Below are 13,644 nucleotides of genomic sequence, written 5' to 3' on the forward strand. Positions count from 1 at the left end.
TTTTAGCCTGTTGATGTGAGGGATTATGTGAATTAATTTTTGAATGTTGAACCAGCCAGGCATCACTGGGGATAAATCCCACTTGGTCATGTTATATCATTTTTTAAAAAGATTTTATTTATTTATTTGAGAGAGAGAGCAAGCACAAACTGGGAGGAGCAGCAGAGGGAGAGGAACAAGCAGACTTTCCGCTGAGTTGGGAGCCCAAGGTGGAGCTTAATCCGAGGACCCTGAGATTACGACCTAGCTGAAGTCAGTTGCTTAACCAACTGAGCCACCAGGTGCCCCTCATTTTCCTTTTACATACATTGTTGCATTCAATTTTCCAATATTGATTTTTTAATTTCATTGGCTTTATTGATTCTCTAATGTTGAGAATTTTGGTATCTCTGATCATGAGAGATGTTGGTCTGTAGTTTTCTTGTAATATCTTTGGTTTGGTATTAAGGTGATACAGGCCTTGTAGAATGAGGAAGCATTATCTCTGCTTCTGTCCTCTGGAGAATGGTTGTAATTTTTTCCTTAAATGTTCAGTGGAATTTACTAGTGAACCCACCAGGGTCTGGTGCTTTTTGTTTTGGAAGATTATTAATTATTGATTCAGTTTCTTTACTAGATAAAGGCCATTCAGATTGCATGAGGTTTGGAAGATTATGTTTTTTAAGGAGTTAGTCCATTTAATCTAGGTTATCAAATTTGTGGCCATATAATTATTTATCATATTTTTATTATCCTTTTAATTTTCATGGCATCTGTCATGATTTCTCTGCTTCCATTTCTGCTATTAGTAATTTTTGTCCTTTCCCTTTTTTCCTAGGTAGCCTGAGTAAGAGACTTATTGATCTTTCAATTAACCATCTTTTGGCATCATTAACTTCTGTTTTTATTGATTTCCAGTTTCATATTCATTTATTTCTGCTCTAATTTTTATTTTATTATTTTATAAAAGATTTTATTTATTTATTTGACAGACAGAGGTCACAAGTAGGTAGAGAGGCAGGCAGAGAGAGGAGAAAGCAGGCTCCCCGCTGAGCAGAGAGCCCGATGTGGGACTCGATCCCAGGACCCTGGGATCATGACCCGAGCTGAAGACAGAGGCTTTAACCCACTGAGCCACCCAGGCGCCCCTAGTTCTGCCCTAATTTTTATTATATCTTTTCTTCTGCTTACTTTGAGTTTAATTTGCTCTTTTATTCCTAGTTTCCTAAAGTGTAAACTTAGATTATTGATTTCAGATTTTTCTTCTTTCCTAATTTATCCGCTCAATGCTATTTTCATTGCAGTAGCCTGGAGTTGAATATTTCCCTTCTTGTAAGTGGAAGACTCAAGCTAGCTAGAGCTGTTGCATAGTTCCCTTCACCTAGGGCAGTTACGCTCTGAAAATGCTTCAGCGGTTTGACTCTGCTTAACTAGTTCTTTTGAGGGCAGACTTTGGTAAGAAGAACAGAGTACTCTGACATATTTCAGAATGGTTTCTTTTCCCTCTTCTGCCAGAAGCATGAAGGGATTTTTTTCTAATATTTACTGTGGGAACATGTTTGAGCTGCTGGAGGTAAATCTCACAAAATTTTGGTGGTCCCTTTGACTGGGTCCCCTGGAGTTTTTAACTCTCAGACTTGTCTACGCTGAGCTTTCAGTAATCATCAAGTACCCCAGCATTGGTTCCTACAGAAGTTTTTTAAAGATTTATTTATTTATTTGAGAGAGAGGGAGAGTGACCATGCACAACCCAGAGGGACAGAGGGCGATGGAGAGAGGGTCTCAAGCAGACTCTGCTAGAAGGAAGCCCAAGGCAGCGCTTGATCTCAGGACCTTAAAATCACAGCCTGAGATGAAACCAAGAGTTAGATGCATAACTGACTGTGCTAACCAACCAGCCCCCTACGGTAATTTCTGCTCCTGAATCCCCACTCTGATCATTGTTATGCTCTGTATTTGCCTATTAGGGTGTCTCCAGTCCTGGGGACAGCAGTGTGCCCCATGTCCTCACTTAGCTTATGGATCCTAGAAGAATCATAGATTTTTTTTTTCTGTTTAGCTTTTTAATTCTTGTTAGGATGGAACGGTGGCTTCCAAGCTCCTCACATGCAGAATGACAAACCAAAAGTTCAGTTTTGGGGCGCCTGGGTGGCTCAGATGGTTAAGCGTCTCCCTTTGGCTCAGGTCATGATTTCCAGGTGGTGGAATCGAGCCCCACATCAGGCTTCCTGGTCACTGGGGAGTTTGCTTCTCTCTCTCTCTCCCCCTGCCTCACCCTCTGCTTGTCCTCTCTCTGTCTCTGTCTCTGCCTCTCTCTCTTCCAGATCAAAAAATACAGTCTTTAAACCAAACAAACAAAAGTATAGTTTCTACTTTTGACCTCTTGAAAGAGCCCTGAAGAGAAATCTTTATAAAACCAAGAATAAAGGAGAATCGAGAATGGGAATAGAGATGCAGCCATCCCAGTTGTAACCAGATAAATCCATCCCCAAGCTGCACCCACCCCCCTGCAGCTGAATGCTACACATAAATGAGCTCAGGCAAACCAGCAGGAATTGTGAGAAGTAATCAACTCACAGAATTGTGAGAAATAATAAATTGTTGATTTAAAGCCATTTGGAATTGGGTTATAAGGTAGACAACTGAAAGAAATATTGATACCTATAAGTGGGATATAATAAGGAATGGATAACATCTGTCTTTTGCCTGAAAGATCACATTATTTGAAAAAGCATATTAAAAATAGTCATTGCTAAGCACACTGAAACCTCATATATTTCTCAACATTATGGGAGTCATTAGGACTTTTGTTATATTCTTTTTCTTTTGTTAGCTTTATTAATGTATAATTAAATAAAATTAGAATTCACCTAAAATGTACAATGTGATAATTTGGTATATACACGTATTGTGGAAGGATTTGCACATCGAGTTAATTAACAAACCCATCACCTCCAATACTTAATAGGGATTTTTTGGTGAGAACATGTAAGTTCTACTCTCTTAGCAAATTTCAGTGATACCATCCAGTGTTATCAACTGTAGTCACCGTGTTATACGTTAGATCCTCAGACCCTATTCATCTTATAACTGGAAGCTTATTACACCCTTTTACCTATCTCTCCCTTTTCCTCCCACACCCCCAGCCCTTGGAAACCACTTTACAATGTTTGTCTTTCCCTGTCTGGCTCCTTTCACTTATCATAATGCCCTCTAGTTTTATCCATGTTGTACAAATGGCAGGATTTCCTTCTTCTATAGGGTAGAATAATATTCCATTCCATCATTCATACACACACACTGTACACGCACAGGCACACATGAGTGCGTGCATGTGCACACGTGCACACACACACACACACACACAAATTTCTTTATTCACCCCTCCATCATTAGATGCTTAGGTTGTTTCAATATCTTAGCTCTTGTGAGTAATGCTGCAATGAACAGAGGAGTTTAGGTAACTCTCTGAGATAGTGATTTTGTTTCCTTCGGATGTATACCCGGAAGTGCTGGATCACAGGGTAGTTCCATTTTTCATTTTTCGGGGAACCTCCATACCATTTGCCATCGTGAATTTATCAGTTTATGTTCCCACCAGTAGTGCACAAGGGTCCTGTTTCTCCACATCCTCACCTGCTTGTTATCTTTTGTCTTTTTGATAGCAGACATCCCAACAGGGGTGAGAGGATGTGTCAGTGTGGTTTGCATGTCCCTGATGATTAGGGATGTTGAGCACTTTCTCATGTACCTGTAGCCATTTGTGTGTCCTCTTTGGAAAAAAGTCTATTCAGGTCTTTTGCCCATTTTTAAAATCAGGTTGTTTTGTTTTGTTTTGCTATTGAACTGTAGGAGTTCTTATATATTTTGGATATCAGCCCCTTATAGAATATGTGGTTTCCAAATATTTTCTCCTTTTCCTTAGGTTGCCTTCTCATTTTCTTGACAGTTTCCTTTGCTGTACAGAAGTGTTTTAATGTTACATTCATTTTCATAATTTTTTTTCCTAACACTAATCTATAATAAGGTCATTCTTATTTTTTTTCTCTCTCACAGGCAGGGTGGGAGGTTGGGGTACCAGGTGGTGGGTATTGTAGAAGGCACAGATTTCATGGAGCGCTGGGTATGGTACAAAAATAATGAATACTATTATGCTGCAAATAAATAAAAAATAAATCTTAAAAATATATTAATTAATTAATTAAAAAAATTTTAAAAATCTTAAAAAAATTAAAGCATACACCCAGCCACAAATATCCAAGCATCTCCTGACATGTTCTTTAGGGCCAAGTCTGGTACGTGCACTGGCAGAAGTTTGTATCTATCGCCAGGATATACTTGCTCTAGAGGTGCAAAGAGTAGGAAGAATCCCTGGACACACAGCACGCTCATTTCCTATCCCAGCTGCATAGTTGTGACCTCTTGGCCCTACTCACCAGTAGTCCCAAGAAGGCAGAGTTTATAGTCAAGAGGGCTCTCAGTTCTAGCCCCAACATGGACCAAGACATGAGTCGGTCCTCAGTGTAAACTTGTTGGGCAGAAGAACAAATGAACTCCAGGTCAGGGGTCAAACAACTTAAGTTTGCATCCTGGTTTTGTTTTGTCTTGTTTTTCTGCTAAAGATGTAATTTATTCGAGGTGGTTGGGTCTGCTTCTTGAATCCCTACTCTGTCTCAATAATAGGCTTAGCAACAAGATTAAATGAGATAATGGATGTGAGCATGTTTGTGAAATTTTTAAATGTCTGTTATTGAGATGAGTTTAATCTCCACTCAGCTTTTTAACTTCCCTCATTACCATGATGAGTCTCATTAATCTTTACTTGCATTGCTGTCCCTGATTTCCCTCCTCTCTAGAATATTCCCAGTCTATAATCTCTATGTCATATGATACCATATCTTTGCAAAATGTCTTATAAATGTCCTGCCAGTTAGAGTTCTGCAGTTAGAAAAAAAATTCTGTAATAAAATAAAATATTTTTTGATCTTTTGTCAGCTTTAAAACATCTCTAAGGTCACGTTAAGGCAGTGGTTAGTGCCATTGACCAAGATTCTGACCAACTCCATGCCCTTGAATGCCTGAAGCTTTCTTCCCAGTTTCTTCCTTATACCTGGGGACAGGGCTTCTTTCAAATTCTCCTGTCTTTGGGTCCCTGCTCTGTACCTTTTTGTCGTTGCTTGCTTTGGTTTGTTTCCCTGGCCTCCACCTGAACCCAGAAATACATGCCTCTTTGAATTTCTCCAAAGAATATCCTCACACAAAAACATGAGTGAGCCATGTAGAATTTACTTCAGATATTTTAGGGGATGTTAAAAAAAAAAAATCCTCTTAAGCAATTCAGTTTTTTTCAAACTTTCTCTGCTTCTGCTGCTGTTGCTGCTCCCAAGCTCTCCTCTTTCTACCTACCTCCAAAGTCCTTAGCCTTTCCAATTCCTCTGTCCTTCATGCTGGACCAGCGTAGCTCCTTACCTGATGCAATTCTGCATTCTTCTTGGATTTTGCAGAACCGTTTATGTCTTTCCTTAAACAACCAGGTGGCAGCCAACTCCTATAACCTGTAGAGTGCGTTGGAAATCTGGGAGCCTGAAGTTCACATCAAGCACCTCTCAGTGTATGTTTGTGGTGAACGATGGAGCTTTCTCTGGGAGACATTGCTCTCCAGTATAACTTTCTTCATAGCATTACTGGTGTAGTTCACTTTGAGTGTAGTGGGCTGCCTCTTTTTTTCCACAGACTGAAAAACAACTTGGCTATGAATAGTCACAGACTAGAAAAAAGATATGTTGACTGTGGTGTTGAAGATTTATTGACATTATTTTCTAGGTATCATTCTTAGGGCTTTAGTTTAATTACTCATTTAGGTCTTTCAATAACCCCATGGGATAGGAAGTAATATTTTTACTTTTAAGGATGAAGAAATTGAGGCAAATAGGAAGTAAGTAGCTTACATTGTCAGATTTAGTAAATGGCAGAGACATCATCAAACCCAGACTGTCTGATTCCAGAGTCCACGCTCATAATTACTATCCTGTTGGACTCTTCCATGGCAACGAACTGTATTTCCCTCTCTGTCATGTTGACATTTCACCTGTCAATCTATGGGGGTCCAAACCCCATGGTGATAAGCATCAGCAATACCTCTGAAATATCTTGTAGGCCACTGGATACCATTAATATCTCTATTGATCAATTCACAGCCCTTGTCACTTAAGTTTAAGTTTTTATTGCTCCTTGGTCCAACATACAAACACTCTTAGAGGTAGAAAGATACATAACTGTTAAAAGGGGATGTAATACTGACATGGAATATGATCTTAAGATAACTGTTTTAAGAAGTTTCTCACTTTGTTTATTTATTTGGAATGAAAGTACTGGTTATAACATAGATTTTTAGTACCAGACACAACAGCCATGATTCTGATTTCCCTACTTACCAGTAGAACTCTCTGAGACTCAATTTGTCATATGTGAAATAGGGGAAAATAATTTTTATTCCTTTGAGCGCATAGTGAGGATAAAGCAAGATAATAGAAGTGAAGTCATTATCACAGTGTGTTTGGCAGCAAATAACTACCATTTTTGGAGTCCTTGTTAAGAGACAGCAGCCATGCTCCGCAGCTCACATACATTATAACATTGTACCCTGTACATCATAAGCTCTCATTAAATTCAAGTGTTTGTTATTATTGATGTGGATATTTAATGGCTGGACAAGTCAGCCTTGGAATTTTTTTTTTAAAGATTTTATTTATTTGACAGACAGAGATCACAAGTAGGCAGAGAGGCAGGCAGAGAGAGAGAGAGAGAGGGAAGCAGGGTCACTGCTGAGCAGAGAGTCCAATGTGGGGTTCGATCCCAGGATCCCAGGATCATGACCCGAGCTGAAGGCAGAGGATTTAACCCACTGAGCCACCCAGGCGCCCAACCTTGGCATTTTTTTCTCTCTTTCAAGAGACTTTGAAGTCCACAGACTTACCGAATTTGGATGAACTAGCTTATTAGGCAGTCCTCTTCAGAATAAGATCTTTTTTTTTTTTCTTTTTCAAGTAGGCTCCATGCCCAGTGTAAAGCCCAACACAGGGCTTGAACTCCTGACTCTGAGCTCAAGACCTGAACAGAGATCCAGAATTGGTTGGTTAACCAACTCAGCCACCCAGGCACCCTCAGAATAAGATCTTATGTATGGTATTGAGCCAATGAAATGCAGAAGGATGCAGAAAGATGAATGAAGAAAACAAGAGTATAACGATATCAGAGAACATCAGACTTCAGAATATACTTGGAGAATGTTGTTCCTGCACTATCACCTTCTGTCACATCTTCTCTTGGGAACGTTCATTGTATTTCTGATAGTTTATGCTGAAAGCATAGACATAGCTTTACCCTTTTCTGCTTTGGTTTGCTTAGACTTCTGTCCTCTCTTGGCAAATAAGAGATGGGGAAGAAATAGCAAAATTAAGTTTCCCACTAGGTGGCAAAGAGGCACTACTTTGATTTGCAGCTTTTTTCTGTACAGCATGAAAATAGGAGAGAAAAAACCATGTCAGCTATAGGCTACCTTGGAATGAATATATATTATATATATATTAACATTTATATATATATATATATTTTTTTTTTTCTACAGATTTCACCCTTGGGAGAGAAACTGACTTATAATGATTACAAATCAGAAAGTGTGGGAAGGATAGAATTATTGAGATAAGTCAGATTAGGGAATTTTAAAACATGTAAATGTTTAAACTTGTCTTTAGGGAAGACAGAGTAGGAAATTCCAAATTGGTACCTTCAGTGCATTTATTGGCGGCCTCGTAGCTTGCCGGGTCATCTCCAGAGCCTTCTGTTACTTCATTTAGATGGTGGTTACCTGTGGATCCCTAAACTTGATTTATACTTGTTTAAAAATGTTTTAACATAACTAAAATTTCTGGAGTTTCTTTTTTCTTTCTTTCTTTTTTTTAAAATATATATCTTGTTGGCTCTGGGCCATAAGTAGAGCTAGTACCTCATGTACAAAGCGCTTCTGAGCCATTCTGATAGCCCGTGTAAGGTGAGGTGACTGTAAACCAAAACAAGGAGAACCTTGCAGTCTTTACAGACAAGTCTGGGGCAAGAGGAGGTAGATTGGTTTTTTTCCCTTTGTTGAAACTATGAATGGAGGATAGAGGAGATGGAGCGTAAAGTCAGTATCTTCTCAAAGTGTCCACTCTTTCAAGTGTCCACAGAAGTTGTCAGTGGAATTCGAATATTGGTTTAGTTTGGATTCACTTGAGAGGTTAGCTTGATTCAGTCTCTCCACCCTCAGTTTTCTCACCTGTTAAATAGAAGTAATAATAGGACCTCCTTAAGATGCTGCTGAGGACTAAATGCAATGATGATGACAGTAATAAAAGGGATATTGATAACTACAAACTTGTAAATACTCATTTTGCACCAGCTAGTCGGGGAAGATGGGACAGTTTCGATTCAATTCAAGGAGACTAAGTACATGTTTATGAATTTGGGTCAGAAAATTAATCTAACATGGCCTCTCCTCTCCTTTACTGTTTATGTATCATGCTCACATACACAAGAAAACACAAAGATGAAGTAAAACAACATACACCAAGCAAACTAATAAAACAAGGAACAGGTGTACGTGAATGGACTTGAGGGACATTCAGGTTCACCCACATACCCTCAGATGTATTTAAATCCCTTGGGAAGGGTGTGGCTTGGTTTCCAGTTGGGAGTTCACACTACACAGAGATCTCTAAGACTCCTTCCTGGTCTTACATTCTGTGATTAAAATTCAAGCACTTTAGTGAGCTTTGTGAAACCTATCGTGACAGATAGCATTTGCAATTTATAGTCTTTGGTTTTGCACTCTGGTGTCACCTATGATGACTGTCCTATTTAAATTTATCACCCTTCCCTTGGTACTTCCTATTCCCTCATCCTGATTTGTTTTTTTTTCCCATGATACATTTATTTTTTTCCCATGCTACATTTAAGTTTACTTATTGTATTTATTTGTCTCTTAAAACTAAAATATAAGATCCTTCAGGGCAGGATGTTTTGTTTGTTTCATTCACTTCTCTATCCTCAGATCACAAAATATAATTTTTCACTGATATTTGTTGAATTAATGAATCAAGGAATAAATGATTAGCTGAAGAGTGAGGGGGCAAAAGGCTCCTGGACTTCACATTTTATTGATATTATAGTTCTAGCTGTGCCTGCAGAGTTGATTCATTTATTTGCTTAACTAATATTTCTTGAGCTTTGCACGATGATGTGTTGGGAACCTCAGGATACTCACATTCTAGTTTGTCAGACACACAATAAACAGTAAATGCATGTGTTAAAGAATACTGTTTGAGGATGGGAGACCTCTCTAGAATTTTATAGAAGCACTAAGCACTGCAACCTGTTTGGAAGGTGGTGAGGTGATATCCTGAAATCAGGTTCGTATGACAGTCACATTGTTTGTAATGTACATTTTATGTGATTTGACTTGGTTTTGGTTCAGGAGATTGTAGGGGGCCATAAATTCTCTTCCTGTTACATTTGATACCTTGGATAAGTTCTGTAAAGGAAATCATGAAGATGGTGTGATCAGTATTCGGGGGGATGCTATTTTAGGAGAGTCTCTCCGAGATGAGCAAGAAGTTGAGGCAAGGATGGGGATGAGTCATTCAAGCAGCAAGATGAAGGAAGAGCATCCCAGGCAGAGGGATCAGAATATGCAAAAGCTTAGGGGTGAAGAAGTATGTCAGGAACAGGAATGTGATCAGTGCAGAAGAAAGGGAGACAATTTTAGGAGGTAAGATTTTAGGGATATAGTTGCAGATCACAGGAGTTGTTATAGGGCTGTGATGATGAGTTTTCTGTTTATTCTAAGGACAAATGGGAAAACATCAACTGGCTTTAAGCCAGAGAGTCACATGATTTGACCTGCATTATGTAACATTCACTCTGGCTACTCAGGAAAAATAGTTTGAGGAGCAAGAGAAGGTGGATCATTTGGGAGGCAAAATTGTATCAGTTTAGGTGACTGCTGATGGAGGCTTAGCCCTGGGAAGTGGGAGTGGGAAGAGAAGAACTGGGGATTGGGGACATATGTTGGGGGTAGAACCAAGAGGACTTGCTAATGGGTTCATTGTGAGGGTAAGGGGAAGGAAGGACTCAAGGATGATTCTTGGGTTTTGGGCCTCATCCATGAGGTGAATATTGGCACCACTACCTGGAATTCAAAAGACTGGGAGAAAAGCATGCCAAAAAACAAAACAACCCCCCCCCCCAAACAACAAAAAACAAAAACTAGAAGGAGCTCTGACACCTGCATCAGTCTTTCAGAATCCATCTTTCAGAATCCTTTTCTGTTAGGTGTGGAGTTGGAATAAATCCTGTGGCTCTTGTATTCTTGACAAGGAGGATATCAACAAAGTGGTGAAAATGGAAGCCGCGTTAAATGTTCCTGTCTCTGGAAAACCTTACACATCTCCCCATCTTCGAAAAAATATGACTACTTCCCCTAAGTATTTGGATCATGCCCCATAATACCTCATTCCACATTGAAAGGAATTCATTTAGTCACTCTTCTACTTATCTGCCGAGATTATGAGAATTTTGGAGAAACAGAGATCATTTAGCATTCAGTCATAAATCCGTAGTATGTGGCACATAGTTGGTGTTCAAAAATAGATGAATGAATGAATGAATGAACGAATGAATGAATAATTATGTGGCTAACATGAATAAAATCTCAGAGTCATTGCTTTTCAGAGATTTCCTATGAGATAATATTTGGGTTTGATCCTCTGGATATTGAACATTTGAAAGGAAATGCATATAGCGTCTTAGATGAGTGAGGCGCTGGAAAACCTTTTTGAAAATCCAGATGAGTAAGGTGTTAAAGTGGTCTCAGGATTGACTTTTATAATAAGTGGCTTTGTGGTTGAGAATATGGAGTAGCTACAAGATCCATCAACTTAAGCTCAGCCTTATCTTCAGAGATCGTCTTTCATACCTGAATAAGGGTTCAGAGCCAGCTCCCTTTGCTTCTGACTACAGTGTTACCATGTGATTGGAGGAGTTGTATATGGCTTCCCTGTGGCACCTCCAATACCTTCTGAAGTGGAGTTAGAGACAGGGCTGAAGCTCGAGATTCTGGGGACAGAGAAGCTGATAAATGTTTTCACCCCTATTTTTGTAGCCAGACTCCTATCACGTGTTAGTATATAAATCTTCGTCTGGCCCCTTGAAGGATTCTACCAAAGGGTAGACAAAAAAACAAGTGGTTTTGCATTAACTCAGCCAAATGATCATGGTAAAAAGATGGTTAAATATAGCCCCACCTCGGTTTTTGTCTCAGGCTGCATATGTTCGTGCCTCAGAGTCATTTCTTGCAAAGCAGGGGTGTGTGGCACTCATCTATCTTCTAGGGCATTCAAATACTCCCCAAATTTAAATACTTTTATACTTTTAAATACTTGAGATAGCAAAGTTCCAGGACTATACAGGGTGAAGGAACATTCAGATCAAAGATGAGAGTTTGTGCAGACCTATGAATTTTGAAAGTGGCTTAAATTTTATCTTATAAACATACCATAATTTAGTTAATTAATTCCATATGCCTGGAAATGTACCCTTTGGCTTTTGAAAATAACATTCTAATGAACTTCCTTGTACACAAATATTTGTGCCACCAGTTGTTTATTTATTTATTTGCTTATTTTTGGATATATTACTAGAAGTATAATTGGTTTTTCAGTGTTTCGCATTTTAGTTTTCATTTTAGCATATATTCCCAAATTGGCAAAAATTTTCAAATGAACTCTTTGATGAAGTTATTCTGTATAATTCCATCTTTGCAGTTTTTCCTGCCTAGAGACTCAGGCAACATTCTGACACCATGACATTTTTAATATTGCCTTAAGTAACATTTTATTCCAGCTATCTGATCATGCCCAAACTTTTTTATCCTGGTTAAATATTTTAAGTGTTGAGCTTGTGAAGAGTCATAGCTGTTGCTGAGGAAAGAATTTATAAGGACATTCTTGGTGCAGAATGCAAATACAGTATATGACACACATATAATATATGGAACCTCAAATCAACCAAAATGGCTTTATATCTTAAGATATACACCCAGCTCAATCAGTTGATTAAACATTATCCAAAACAGCTGGCAGCTGACAGGGATGATTCTTTCAGAGTAACTTTTCTTTCAATTTACATATACAGAGAAAAAAAAGAAATTCTGCAGTAACAGGTTAACACACAACAGTAATAATAATTTGGAGGCCCACTGTGTTTTCAACTAAGTAAAAAGGGCTTATGTGAATAGCCTCGTGTTGATCTGGTCCTCCACTCTAACACTTTAGTTTGTCCTGGGTTCTTTCCTTCCTGGGAACTAACATCTGGTTCTCTTCTACTCTGAACTGTCCAAAGGCAAAAGATGGGAGAGGATGTGTTCTTTCGAAAGTCGTAATGCTAAGGCAAAAGCCATCCAGGAGCAAGAATTTGTGTTGGAGTCAGTACCCCTACAATGAAATATCCATGCAATCTAGGTCATCATGAGGTTAACATTATGATCAAATGAGAGGATGTCAGTGAATATAGGGTACAGGCTGAAGGACCGCTCATAGCCGTGAAAACCATTATCACCTTGAGGGGCAGTAGGGGTAGATAACTATAAATGCAAGCACAGCGCCTTCTTATTTCTATCAAGTACCCACAATGCTCTTCCTCTGGGAAGCTTCCGCTAATTCACAACTTCAAAGCCTGCCCCACATCTCATTTCCTCCAACTTTTCAAGGACTTCCCAGCTCTTTCTTGGTGATTGTCCTTCTTCAGAATTTATACAACTTAATTTTCTGCGACTTCCTTGGTCAATGCACTTTTAGATGATCTTTTTGTTAGGGGCTGACTTGTGTCCCCCTAAAACATATACATTGAAGTCTTACTGCCTGGTATCTCAGAACGTGACTATATTTGGAGATGGGACCTTGAAAGAGGTGATTCAATTAAATGAGGCCTGTAGACTAGGCCATTATCCTCTCTGACTGGTGTCCTTACAAGAGGAGGAAATTGGCATGTACAAAATACATGAGGTTGGGCATGCACAGAAGAAAGATGATGCCAAAGACAAAGTAAGACGGCAGTCAAGGAGAAAGGCTTCAGAAGAAACCAAACCTTGATCTTGAACTTCTAGCCTTCAGAACTGTTATTTAAAGCACTCTGTCTGTGGTACATTGTTATGACCGCCCTAGAAAATGAATGCACCTGCCTTCTGAATTAGGTTGTAATTTCCTTGAATGAACCAACCTCTTTTACTTCTTTATACAAGTACGTCTTGAATAATTATTTTCATTATAATTAAATCATGCAACTGGATGGAGAATGAAGGAACTGATTCTTCTGGAACAGTCAGGAAAGCACGCAACTCCTGATTTGGGGGTTGTAAGCTTGTGTCCCATGTTGGGTATAGAGATTACTAAAAAAAATTCAATAAAGTTAAAAAAAATGGATTTCTCAGAGTAGCTGATAAATATGTTCCACACTTGTGGCTTTTCTTATCTATAGGTATTTAAAAAAATAACTTATCTCTTAGTCATCTAGGGGATTTAAATGACAAGAATAGTCTTGGGCAATGCCATATAGATTGTCTAATTTGACTCT

The sequence above is a fragment of the Mustela nigripes genome, chromosome 1, assembly GCF_022355385.1.
Source record: "Mustela nigripes isolate SB6536 chromosome 1, MUSNIG.SB6536, whole genome shotgun sequence".
NCBI lineage: Eukaryota > Metazoa > Chordata > Mammalia > Carnivora > Mustelidae > Mustela > Mustela nigripes.